Below are 12423 nucleotides of genomic sequence, written 5' to 3' on the forward strand. Positions count from 1 at the left end.
AAAAAAAAAAATACAAAAAACTAGGCCGGGCGAGGTGGCGGCGCCTGTAGTCCCAGCTACCTCTTGGGAGGCTGAGGCAGGAGAATGGCGGGAACCCGGGAGGCGGAGCTGCAGTGAGCTGGAGATCCGGCTACTGCACTCCAGTCTGGGTGATGTGAGCTGAGACCTGTCTCAAAAAAAAAAAAAAAAAAAAAGAAAAAAAAAGAAAAGAAATGCACCCTTCAGTCTTCGAATCTTTCTACAAGGACAATGTAGACCTGGGTCCCAGGAATTGGAAAGTGAAGGAGCTTTAAATCCAATATCCTGGCCAGGCATGGTGACTCACACCTGTGATCCCAGCACTTCAGGAGGCCGAGGCGTGTGAATCACGAGGTCAGGAGTTCAAGACCAGCCTGGCCAACATGACGAAACCCTGTCTCTACTGAAAATACAAAAATTAGCCGGGCGTGGTGGCGTGGGCCTGTAATCCCAGCTACTCAGGAGGCTGAGACACAAGAATCACTTGAACCTAGGAGGCAGAGGTTGCAGTGAGCTGAGATCATGCCACTGCACTCCAGCCTGGGCAACAGAGTGAGACTCGGTCTCAAAAAAAAAAAAAAAAAAAAGAGGAGCTGGGACCTGATGACCTCCAGGGTCCTGATGTGCCTGACCACCTAGAATTTTGTTCCTGTGACCTTCAGAAGCTGGCAGGATGTATGGGGAAGAAGTGAGGACAGACAGAATGGGCACTTGGCAAAATTGGCCAAGCCTAGTTCTGCCCCTCCCCCAATCACTGGCCACCCCTTACTCCACTTACTGCCTGGAACCTGGCAGGACATTCCTCACACAGCCCTGTGGGAATCCGACAGCCAGAAGCAAGTGCCTGGATCCTGGTCCTGAGCTCACACGCCGGCCCCACCCACTACAGATTCTAAAGGGCATCTCCAGGTCACACAGTGAATACCTGTTGAGCACCTTCTGTGAGTAAGGAAGGCCCTGTTTTAGCAGAAAGCATTCAGCACTGAACCAAACCGACAAAGATGGAGCTGGGACCTGGGCCCCCACCCTTCAGCCCTGGGCTGAGTCCTGAAGCTGGCCTCTGGCCTGGGCCCTGCCACTAACACCAGGTGGGACCATGGGCAAACACCTGCCACTACCTGCTCAGGCTTGGGACAGCAGCCAGGGCTCCTTGGTCATGGTTGCTGGAGCTGTCCGCTGCAGTTGCAAGGGCTTTGTAACGGGGCAGGTAAGCCAGAGCCCCTGCTGGGTGGAGGTTGCTGTCAGCTCTCACAGTGCCCACAGCAAGAAGGAGGCCAAGGAGAGACCCTTGGTTGTCCCTAGTTCAGAGGAAGAGAGGGGAGGGGAGGGGAATTAGAGACATCACACAGGGGCACAGCCACAGAGCCCTATCCAGAGCCAGGCTCCTGACCCCCTGCCTGTCACCAGGGTTACCTTCTGGGATGTGGCCCCTTGGGATGAGGGTCTGGAGGCCAGCACCTGCCCCTCTGGCCTCCTGGGGCTCCTGCTAAGCAGGGCAGAGGCTCAGCTCACTGTCCTCCCCTTGCCATCCCTGGAACCTCCCCCAGGCCTATCTGAGCCCCTCCTGCCTCACCTCCCCCCGGGGCCTCTGTCTATACCTGGTGCAGGGCCTAAGGGTGAGTGCACACAGGCAGGAAGGGTTCAGGGAGAGGCGACAGAGCTGTGAGGATGGAAGGGATATTACACACTGATGTGGGAGGAGGTGACAGGGACAGGCTGTGACAGAAATGAGGAGGGAGAGGAGAAACACAGAAGAGACACTGAGAGAGTCAGAGACAGAGAAAGATAGAGAGACAAGGGCTGAGAGAGGGAGGCCTACTGAGAACCAGCGGCCAAGAGTGAGTCCGAGGGAGGCAGAAGAGAACACGAAACAGATCAAGCGGAGCTCCAGCGGAGGAGGCACTGGCTTGTGGATCCGGAGACACCACACTGAGTCACAGGCGGACAGCAACAGTTGTCGGGGCACAGAGGGAGGGGAAATGATGGCCTCCCACCCCTACAAGGCCTGGCATGTCTGTGGGGAAGCAGCTGGGTGCTCAAGGACCCCAGGATGGCAAAACCCTAGGACCGCATGCAGCCAGGCAGAGAGGAAGGTGGGCGTTAGAGAAAAGGAGCTGGGGCTGAAGAAGGGATGGCCCCAGCAGAATGCCGGGGGGCGCTGAGTGGTGGGGGAGCTGCACGGGAAAGCCAGAGGAAGCTAAGGAGATGCAGAGACCAAGGCAGCCCAGCAACTACGGCAGTGGCTGGAGCTCCTGCTGAGGCCTTGGCCTCCGAAACCCAAATCGGAGAGAGGAAGGCCAGGCACGGCGGCTCATGCCTGTAATCCCAGCACTTTGGGAGGCTGAGGTGGGTGGATCACCTGAGGTTGGGAGTTTGAAACCATCCTGGCCAACATGGTGAAACCCCGTCTCTACTAAAAACACAAAAAAATTAGCCAGATGTGATGGCAGGCGCCTATAATTCCAGCTACTCGGGAGGCTGAGGCAGAATTGTTTGAACCTGGGAGGCAGTTTGCAGTGAGCCGAGACTGCACCATTGCACTCCAGCCTGGGCAACAGAGTGAGACTCTGTCTCAAAAAAAAAAAAAAAAAGGAGATGAAGAAAATTCAGAGGCTGCAGGGGACAACGAAGCCCCGCTGTGTGTGTGTTGGGGGCAAAGGACAAGCCTATCGCCAATGCCAGTTCTGCTTGGCAGCTGTGTGCCCCGAGCTTCCTCTCTTCTTCTCTGCAGATGGGGACACTGATGTCTGCCCTGTGGGCTGGAGCAGGTGGCGACTCTGTCCCAGCTGTGAGATCTCCACCGCCCCTGACTCCTACCCTGTCGGGCCCGCCCCCAGGCTCTTATCACCACTGGAGGGGAATCTGAGCAATCCCCTACGATCAGGGTCACAGTGAATGCTGCACTTTCCAGGGGACGGAGCCCCTTACTCTCTGATTTCTCATTTGACACTCCCATCTGCCCTGTGAAGGGGGTTCTGTGATCCCCCCATTGTACAGATGAGGAGGCTCTGAGGGGTGACACGTCTTGTCCAAGGCTTTCTGGCCTTAAGGTTGAAGACTCTTCAGCCTCTGCACCGTGGCAGAGGCGGGCTGGGAGGAGAGTGAAGCTGAAAGGGGGTACATGGCATGGGTGGGGCCGTACAGGGGGCTGGGCCAGGTGAGCAGGTGAGGACGACACACTAATGACCTGGGACCTTTTCCTGCAGGCAGTGGGGAACTCTGGGCAGTCTGGGAGCAGAGGAGTGGGTGACAGAGGTGGCATTCAGGAGCTGCACGTGGCAGCTGAGTGGCCTGGAGTAGGGGCTGGGCAGGGACGGGAAGCCGGCAGACCCGGGTGGGCAGAGTGGCAGCCTGGACGGGGCCAGCCTTCTCACAGCCTCTGCCAGTCCCCAGGTGTCTGAGGCTGCTGAGGGACACTGAATGGGGCAGCAGGAATAGGAGGGGCCATTTTCGGGGTTCTGAAGCCAGTCAGGGAGGACCTGGGAAGCTGCCAGAGGCACCTCAGTGGGGAGGAGGGCGCGAGACAGATGAATGACGGGCAAATGGCAGGTGAGAGGAGGGAGGATATGGACAATTGAGCATGGGGACAGCAAAGGTGGGACAGGGGAGAGGACGGGCCAGATTGGTCACAGCCCAGTCACTGCAGAGAAGGAGGGGGTGCGGAGGGGGCCACAAATGGCCTTGCCACCTCCTGGCAGCCAAAGACCAGCTTGGGGGTTGGGGGGATAATGAAATCAGGCTTTGGCTTTGTTGCGTCATGAAGGTGGCGGCAGAAGGGCAGGGCCTGGAGCCCGCAGCCTGGGTGAGGGGCCCAACCATGCCGTCCCTCTCGGGTGGTCCTGGGCTCAGCGACTTCCCAGCCCTGGGCTTCAACTATAAAAATGGGGTGATAACAACAGTCCCTCTCTCACAGGGGCGACAACATGCAACTACATGGCATCGTGACGTGGATCCACCGCAGCATGGAGCGGGGTCTGCATCACGAAAGACACTCCTCTCTTCGCCTGGCCACAGGCGGGCCTCACCGGGAGACCTGGAGAATGGGTTTGCTGGACCCCTGGCCGTGGACGGGCCTTACCGGGAGACCTGGAGAATGGGTTTGCTGGGGAAGGCAGGCTTCGAAAGCCCCGGGTCATTACAGCGCCTCCCAGCCCAGCTCTCTGCCAGCCTCCCCACGGGACATGTCATAAACATCAGAGTTGGACGGGCCTTGGCCAGGCACGGTGGCTCACTCACGCCGGTAATCCCTGCACTTTGGGCTGCCGAGGCAGGTGACTCACCTGAGGTCAGGAGTTTGAGACCAGCCTGGCCAATATGGTGAAATCCTGTCTCTACTAAAACAAAAATTAGCTGGGCATGGTGGTGGGTGCCTGTAATCCCAGCTACTTGGGAGGCTGAGGCAAGAGAATCACTTGAGCCTGGGAGGCAGAGGTTGCAGTGAGCCGAGATTGCGCCACTGCACTCCACCTGGGCGACAGAATGAGTGGCCCCATCTCAAAAAAAAAAAAAAAAGTTTGATGGGCCTTTTGGGACTGTGGTCCTATCTCACGGAAGTACACATGGGGACACTGAGGCCCAGAGAGGAAAGGGGCTTGCCTGCGTTTGGGCAGGAACTCAGACGCCCACCTGAGGCTGGAGCTTCCCAGGCCTGCCTTCTTGGCTTCAGGCCTATCTGTGAGAAGGGGCAAGACTGCGGCCTCCTGTGGGGTGGGACGCAGGGCCTCACTGAGCCGTCACGCATGCAGAGGGCCAGGCACCCGGCAGGTGGTCAGGAAACAGCTGCTCCTTCTGCCTGTCGAGGTCCCGCTGATGCCCACTGCTGGGGTTAAGAGCATATCTCAGGCGTCATCTAGACCTGGCTAAATCCGGGCTCTGCCCCTTGCTACTGACTGACCTTGGAGAGGCGACTTGGTCTCTCAGAGACTCATCTGTAAGATGGGGAAGCCCCAGCTCCCACCTCACACGGCTGCCCTGAGGACGGAGGGAGGTGATGTTTTGGGGTCCCCAGCCCCTCAGCAGCCACGGTCCTCTCCCACTCCTTGGCCAGCGCCCTCTGCCTCAGGCCGCACTCACAGGGCCCACCCCCTGCCACTCCCGCGTAGGGGAGGGCCTGCCCTCGTACAGGCTGAAGCAACTTCTCACTTCTGGCAGGGAAGTGACTCCTGTTTGCCTCAGGCCCCCAAAATAGAGTCCTATTTTAGCTTCCAGCTCCTCCATGGGGAGGCCCAGAGTGCAGCGGGAGGGTGTTCGCTGCTGAAGCCTGTACCAGCCACCGTCACCCGCCCTCCCGCGCCCTGCCCCGCTCCCCCAGGCACTGCCAAGTGATGTGCTTGGGCCTCTCCTGCCTCCTGGTAACGTCCCTGTCACCCAAAACCCTCCACCAAAGCCTGGGCTGCCTGTTCCTCCTGGCTGGGTTCCAATTCGAATTCCAATCCGGGGTCTTCATTCCCCCCGACTCACAGGTCCCAAGACCATCGTGCATACCAGAATCTCAGCATTCCCCTTCGCATGATTCAAATTAGGTCACCTGGGCCCACCGGCCAGTCCGTCCTTCCACAGCCCCATTCCAGGGAAAGCAGAAGTTCTTCCAGGGGCAGAAGGAGGGAGACAGGACTGCTGAATTAGAACTTGAGCCATAAAATGTATTCGTCCAGCTCCACAGAACCTTCCCCCTGAGCTACCCATGCCTTCCCACTCCAGAGGCTTCCCACCTGCAGTTCCCCCAGCACAGAATGCCCTTCATCATCTCCAGCTGGGACTGGATTGCCAACTGCCCAGGTCCAGTCATGCTCTTACCCCCTCTAGGGACACTAAGGAAGGACGTCCAAGCAGAGACAGCATATACAAAGTCCCCTTATAAAAGAGGGGGCTGGACCGGGCCCAGTGGCTCATGCCTGTAATCCCAGCACTTTGGGAGGCCAAGGCAAGTGGATCACCTAAGGTCAGGTGTTCGAGACCAACCTGGCCAACACAGTGAAACACTGTCTCTACTAAAAATACAAAAATTAGCTGGACGTGGTGGCAGCCACCTGTAATCCCAGCTACTCAGGAGGCTGAGGCACAAGATTCGCTTGAACCCAGGAGGCGGAGGTTGCAGTGAGCTGAGATTACGTCATTGCACTCCAGCCTGGGCGACAGAATGAGACTCCATCTCAAAATAAATAAAATAAAATTAAAAAGGGGGCTGCCATCATCGGGCAGGGTGTTTCTGGCTTCCGGAGGAGGTAGGGGGCTTTCAGCCCTTTGCCACATTTTACAAATAAAAAACAAAGGCAGGCTGGGTGCAGTGGCTCACGCCTGTAATCCCAGCACTTTGGAAGGCCAAGGCGGGCGAATCATGAGGTCAGGAGATTGAGACTATCCTGGCTAACACGGTGAAACCCTGTCTCTACTAAAAATACAAAAAATTAGCCAGGTGTGGTGGCGGACGCCTGTAGTTCCAGCTACTCGGGAGGCTGAGGCAGGAGAATAGTGTGAATCCGGGAGGCGGACCTTGCAGTGAGCCGAGATTGTGCCACTGTACTCCAGCCTGGTGACAGAACAAGACTCTGTCTCAAAACAAAAAACAAAACAAAACAAAAAAAATCAAAGGCACAGACAAGTGAAGTAGCTTGCCCAAGATGATACGCTGGTCAGTGGGGAGGCTGGAATTTGAGCTCTGTCTGTCTCCAGAGCCTGGCCCCTGCATTGTCATACTTGCCTCTAGCAGAAGCTCAGAACACGTGCATCGGTGCCATTCCAGGCTGCTAGGCTGCTGCTCACCAACTGTGCCTCTCTTGGCGTATCGCCTCACTTAGCACAGCTGCTTACCTGTAAGAGTGGAGCCAAGCCTTCCTTTCTGGTGGAGGCAAGGGGTTGTGAGGGACTCCTCAATGATCAGATTCTAGATTTGGTGAGTCAATGTGAGGTGCAGATGGATGGGAGGGTGGGAGGCGGACTGTGGGCACAGAACTGGGGTTGCAGGCAGGTGGAAGGCTGGAGGTGCTTTGGCTGCATTCCATAGCACAAGACCACAGTCAGCAGCTCCTCTGCTAAAGGGGAAGCCAAGTAGGGTGTGGTGGTGCACACCTGTAGTCCCAGCTACTCAGGAGGCTGACGTGGAAGGATGGCTTGAGCCAGGAGTTCGAATCTGATTGCCCTGTGAATAGTCACTACCTGCCAACCTGGACAACATAGTGAGACCCTGTCTCTCTAGAAAAATACAAAATAGAAGGTGAAGACAAGACTCAAGCAAATCTCCCAAGGCCTCTGGGCTCCAGGCTCCCAGCCCCTAGGCCTCCAGGCAGGTTTCCCAACTGCTCTAGGCACCAGAGTCCCACCATCCAGCCACCCTGGCTAGGCTTGAGTCCCATGCGTGTCTCGAAATCACCATTACGGCCAGAGGACCACTCTGACTGGCTAGGCCTGAGCTGTGGGCATGGAGAGGCTTCTGATCTTAATGGGGACACTGGGGGTCCTGGCTGTGGGCCCTGGCAACCTTTAGGGAGGGGAGGGGAGGCCAGAGGGTCTGAGAGCCCAGGAGGGGAGGGAGGAAAAAAGCCGTGGGTCGGGGGTGGGTGTTCAGCAGAAGGTTCATCCAAATCCATCTAAGCCAAGGTCTGGTCAGAAGGCATCGCAGAGCCCTGAAGTCAAGGTCCCACTCTGCTGGGCCGGGTAAGGCCACACCAGACCTTGGAGGCCAGGCTTCCCCATCTGTCAGATGGGGGCAACAGTCATACCAACCTCACGGGCTGTTAAGAGAGTGCAAAGAAGCGTAGGCATTTAGCTCAGCACCGGCAGCTGTTATTTTTGGCCTCATCTCTCAAAGTTCGCCTCTCAATCCCAGGCACGCACTGACTCTGGCTCGGCACCAGACAGTTGGCAACGCCCCTTTGCAGCCGGCATCTGCAGGGAGGCACAGGTGTCCCGTCTACAGGTGGGAGACCAGGCCCAGCAGCCCGAGGTCCCTCAGAGGTCAGAACCAGGACCTCACCCAGACCCCCCGACTCCAAACCCGGATCCTCCCATGGCCGCAGTGTTGGCCGACTTGGATTAGGTGGGTTGGGTGGGGGATGCGCTTCTTTGACTCTTTTCCCTCCTGTCACAGAGGGACCAGAGTGACCTCATTATCCCCTCCCCTGGGAAGTGCACCCCAGACAGGCGGTTACTAGTTATTCTCGCTTCTCCGCGGGCTCCGGCGGGCCCCGGGGTCCCTGCTCCACAGCGCCGCCCGGTGGCCGCCTCCGGAGCTGCGGGCTGCTGCGGGCGGACTGGCGCGGCCCCCGCGGAACCCCAGCACCCGGAGCCCGTCTGGTTCCCCCGGCTTCAGTCCTTGCCCCAACACCCGCCCGCAGGCTTCACGCCTTCCTGCCGCGAGCATCCCGGGGCCCCTGACTCCCCGCACGCGTCTCCCCGTGCGCGCCACCGCTGCCGCCAGCAAGAGTCACCACGCCTGTTTCTCAGGTGTACAGGTCAAGGCTCTGGAGGCGAAGGGACTCCCAAGGTCACGTGGCCAGGACGGGACTGAAGGGCCTTGGGGCAGACAGCGAGGAGTGGGAGGCGGAATTGGAGTCCAGGTATGACTTTGTCCTCTTATTTTCTTTGGCGCACCGGAGTCTGCAAAGTGAGTTTCACAGACACCATCCAGCCCTGCGCTGCTCCCAGCATGGCCCCCAGGCTACCCGGATCAGCCTCCCCGCTGCGCTGTGCAACACAAAAGCCCCGACTCACACTGCGCACTTGAAGTGTGGCTGGTGTAATTGAGGTGTGCTGTGACTGTAAGATACACACCAGATTTCAAAGACTTAGTAGTAAGAAAGATTGCAAACTATCTTTAAATTATTGGTTACTTTTTTTTTTTTTTTTAGAAATGAAGTCTCCCTCTGTCGCCCAGGCTGGAGTGCAGTGGCGCGATCTCTGCTCACTGCAACCTTGGCCTCCCAGGTTCAAGTCATTCTCCTCCCTCAGCCTCCCGAGTAGCTGGGATTACAGGCACGCACCACCATGCCCGGCTAATTTTTTGTATTTTTAGTAGAGACGAGTTTCACCTTGTTGGCCAGTCTGGTCTCCAACTCCTGGCCTCAAGTGATCCTCCTGCCTTGGCCTCCGAAAGTGCTGGGATTACAGGCGTGAGCCACCACGCGCCTGGCAGGTTACATTGTTTAAATATAATATATCTGATATATTTGGTTAAATAAAATATATAATTAAAATTAATCTCGTGTTTCTGTTTACTTTTTAATGTAATTGCTAGAAAATTTAAATTGATGTGATGTGGATCATTTTGTGGCTTACATATTGTAGGACAGGGCTAGACTCAATTGGCAAAAGGTGCCCACCCCTGACATCCTGAGATGGGTCCTGAGATCTGCATTTTAACAAGCTCTCTTCAAGGATTCTGCAAACTACCAAATCTCAGATTGAAGCTCCAGATAATAACTGTAGGCCGGGCGTGGTGGCTCACACCTGTAATCCCAGCACTTTGGGAGGCCGAGGTGGGTGGATCATGAGGTCCAGAGATCGAGACCATCCTGGCTAACACGGTGAAACCCTGTCTCCACTAAAAATACAAAAGAATTAGCCGGGCGTGGTGGCAGGCGCCTGTAGTCCCAGCTACTCAGGAGGCTGAGGCAGGAGAATGGCGTGGACCCGGGAGGCGGAACATGCAGTGAGCCGAGATGGCGCCACTGCACTTCAGCCTGGGCCACAGAGCAAGACTCCCTCTCAAAACAAATAATAATAATAATAATAATAACTGTAGGCCAGGTGCAGTGACTCAGGCCTGTAATCCCAGCACTTTAGGAGGTCGAGGTGGAGGACTGCTTCAGCTCCAGAGTTTGAAAGCTATATATATACAAGGAAATATAATATATATTGTATAATAATAAAATATATTTTGTATACTTATTTTTAAAATCATTAAAATTTTTATTTTAAAAATTGACATAAAAATTATGGTTATTGTACACAACATGTTGTTTTGAATTATGTATGCATTGTGGAATGGCTAAATCGAGCTAACTAATGTAGGTGTCACCACATACTTATTGTTTTATGGTGAGAACACTTAAAATGTACTCTCAGCGGCCGGGCGCGGTGGCTCAAGCCTGTAATCCCAGCACTTTGGGAGGCCAAGACGGGTGGATCACGAGGTCGGGAGATCGAGACCATCCTGGCTAACATGGTGAAACCCCGTCTCTACTAAAAAATACAAAAAACTAGCCGGGCGAGGTGGCGGGCGCCTGTAGTCCCAGCTACTCAGGAGGCTGAGGCAGGAGAATGGCGTAAACCCGGGAGGCGGAGCTTGCAGTGAGCTGAGATCCGGCCACTGCACTCCAGCCTGGGCAACAGAGCAAGACTCCATCTCAAAAAAAAAAAAAAAAATGTACTCTCAGCAATTTTCAAGAATACAATACATTGTTATTAACTGTGGTCACCATATACAATAGATCTCTTGTACTTATTCCTCCCATCTAACTGAAATTTTGTATCCTTTGGACCAACATCTCCCAACACTCCCACTCCCTCTGCCAGCCTCCGCACAACCACCATTCTCCTCTCTCCTCTCTCCTTCTGTGGAGTTCAACTTTTTATTTTTTTGAGACAGAGTTTCGCTCTTGTTACCCAGGCTGGAGTGCAACCGCAGGATCTCGGCTCACTGCACCCTCTGCCTCCCGGGTTCAAGCGATTCTCCCGCCTCAGCCTCCTGAGTATCTGGATTACAGGCGTGCACCACCACGCCCGGCTAATTTTTTATATTTTTAGTAGAGACGGGGTTTCTTCATGTTGGTCAGGCTGCTCTCAAACTCCCGACCTCAGGTGATCTGCCCGCCTCGGCCTCCCAAAGTGGTGGGATTATAGGCGTGAGCCACTGCGCCCGGCCAAGTTCAACTTTTTTAGATTCCATAGTATAAGTGAAATCATGAGTACTTGTCTTTCTGTGCCTGGGTTATTGCAGTTAACATAACGTCCTCCAGGTTCATTCATGGTGCTGACAGTGACAGGACTGTCTCTTTTTTTAAGGCTGAATAGTATTCCATGGTGTATATATACCATATTTTCTTGATCCATTCATCCACCGATGGACATTTTTGGTTGTTTCCACAGCTTGGCTATTGTGAATAAAACTGCAATGAGCATGGGGTGCAGATGTCTTTTTGACATACTGATTTCATTTCCTTTGGATACACACCCAGTAGTGGGATTGCTGGATCATATGGTAGTTCTATTTTTATTTTGTTTTTGAGGAACCTCCATACTGTTTTCCATAATGGCTGTACTAATTTACATTCCCACCAACCATATGCAAGGATTCCCCTTTCTTCGCGTCCTCTCCAACACTTGTTACGTCCAAGATGTATTTCTAAAGATCATTACCTATATAATTTCATTAAACAAAATATTTTTATAGAAAGGACAAATGACCTAACAAATTGCAAGGAAATAAAAATAAAAGAGATGGCCGGGCGCGGTGGCTCAAGCCTGTAATCCCAGCACTTTGGGAGGCCGAGGACGGTGGATCACGCAGGTCAGGAGGATCGAGACCATCCTGGCTAACACGGTGAAACTCCCTGCCTCCTACTAAAAAATACAAAAAAACGAAATGGCTTAGGTGGCAGGCTCTGCAGTCCCAGCTACTGGGAGGCTGGAGGCAGGAGGAACGAAAGGAACCTGAGGCGGAGCTTGCAGTGAGCCGGCATCTGGCCACTGCACTCCAGCTCATGACAGAGCCAGACTCTGTCTCAAAAAAAAAAAAAAAAAAAAAAAAAAAAAGAGATGGAGTAGGAACCTATAGGATTGAATGAAATTTATGACATTTGAGGCCGGGCAATGGGTGGCTCACGCCTCTTCGTAATCCCAGCACTTTGGGAGGCTGAGGCAGGCGATCACCTGAGGTCAGGAGTTCCAAGACCAACCTGGGCAACATGGTAAAACCACATCTCTACTAAAACTACAAAAAAAGGTGGGGCCATGGTGGTGGGCACCTGCAGTCCCAGTTACTTGGGAAGCTGAAGCAATGGAATCATTTGAACCTGGGAGGGCAGAGGTTGCAGTCAGTCGAGATCATGCCACTACACTCCAGCCTGGGCGGCAGAGTGAGACTCCTATCTCAAAATAAATAAATAGGCCGGGCGTGGCCCAAGCCCGTAATCCCAGCACTTTGGGGAGGCCGCAGACTGGCGGATCACAAGGTCAGGAGATCGAGACCATCCTGGCTAACACGGCCAAACCCCGCCTCTACTAAAACACACACACAAAAAAATTAGCCGGCTTTAGGTGGCGGCTCTGTAGTCCCAGCTACCTCGGGAGGCTGAGGCAGGAGAATGGCGTGTCCCCAGCGAGCTTGCAGTGAGCTGAGATCCGCCACTGCACTCCAGCCTGGCGACAGATGACTGGCCTCAAAAAAAAAAAATAAATAAATAAATA

Source organism: Papio anubis, chromosome 16, assembly GCF_008728515.1.
Source record: "Papio anubis isolate 15944 chromosome 16, Panubis1.0, whole genome shotgun sequence".
Lineage (NCBI taxonomy): Eukaryota > Metazoa > Chordata > Mammalia > Primates > Cercopithecidae > Papio > Papio anubis.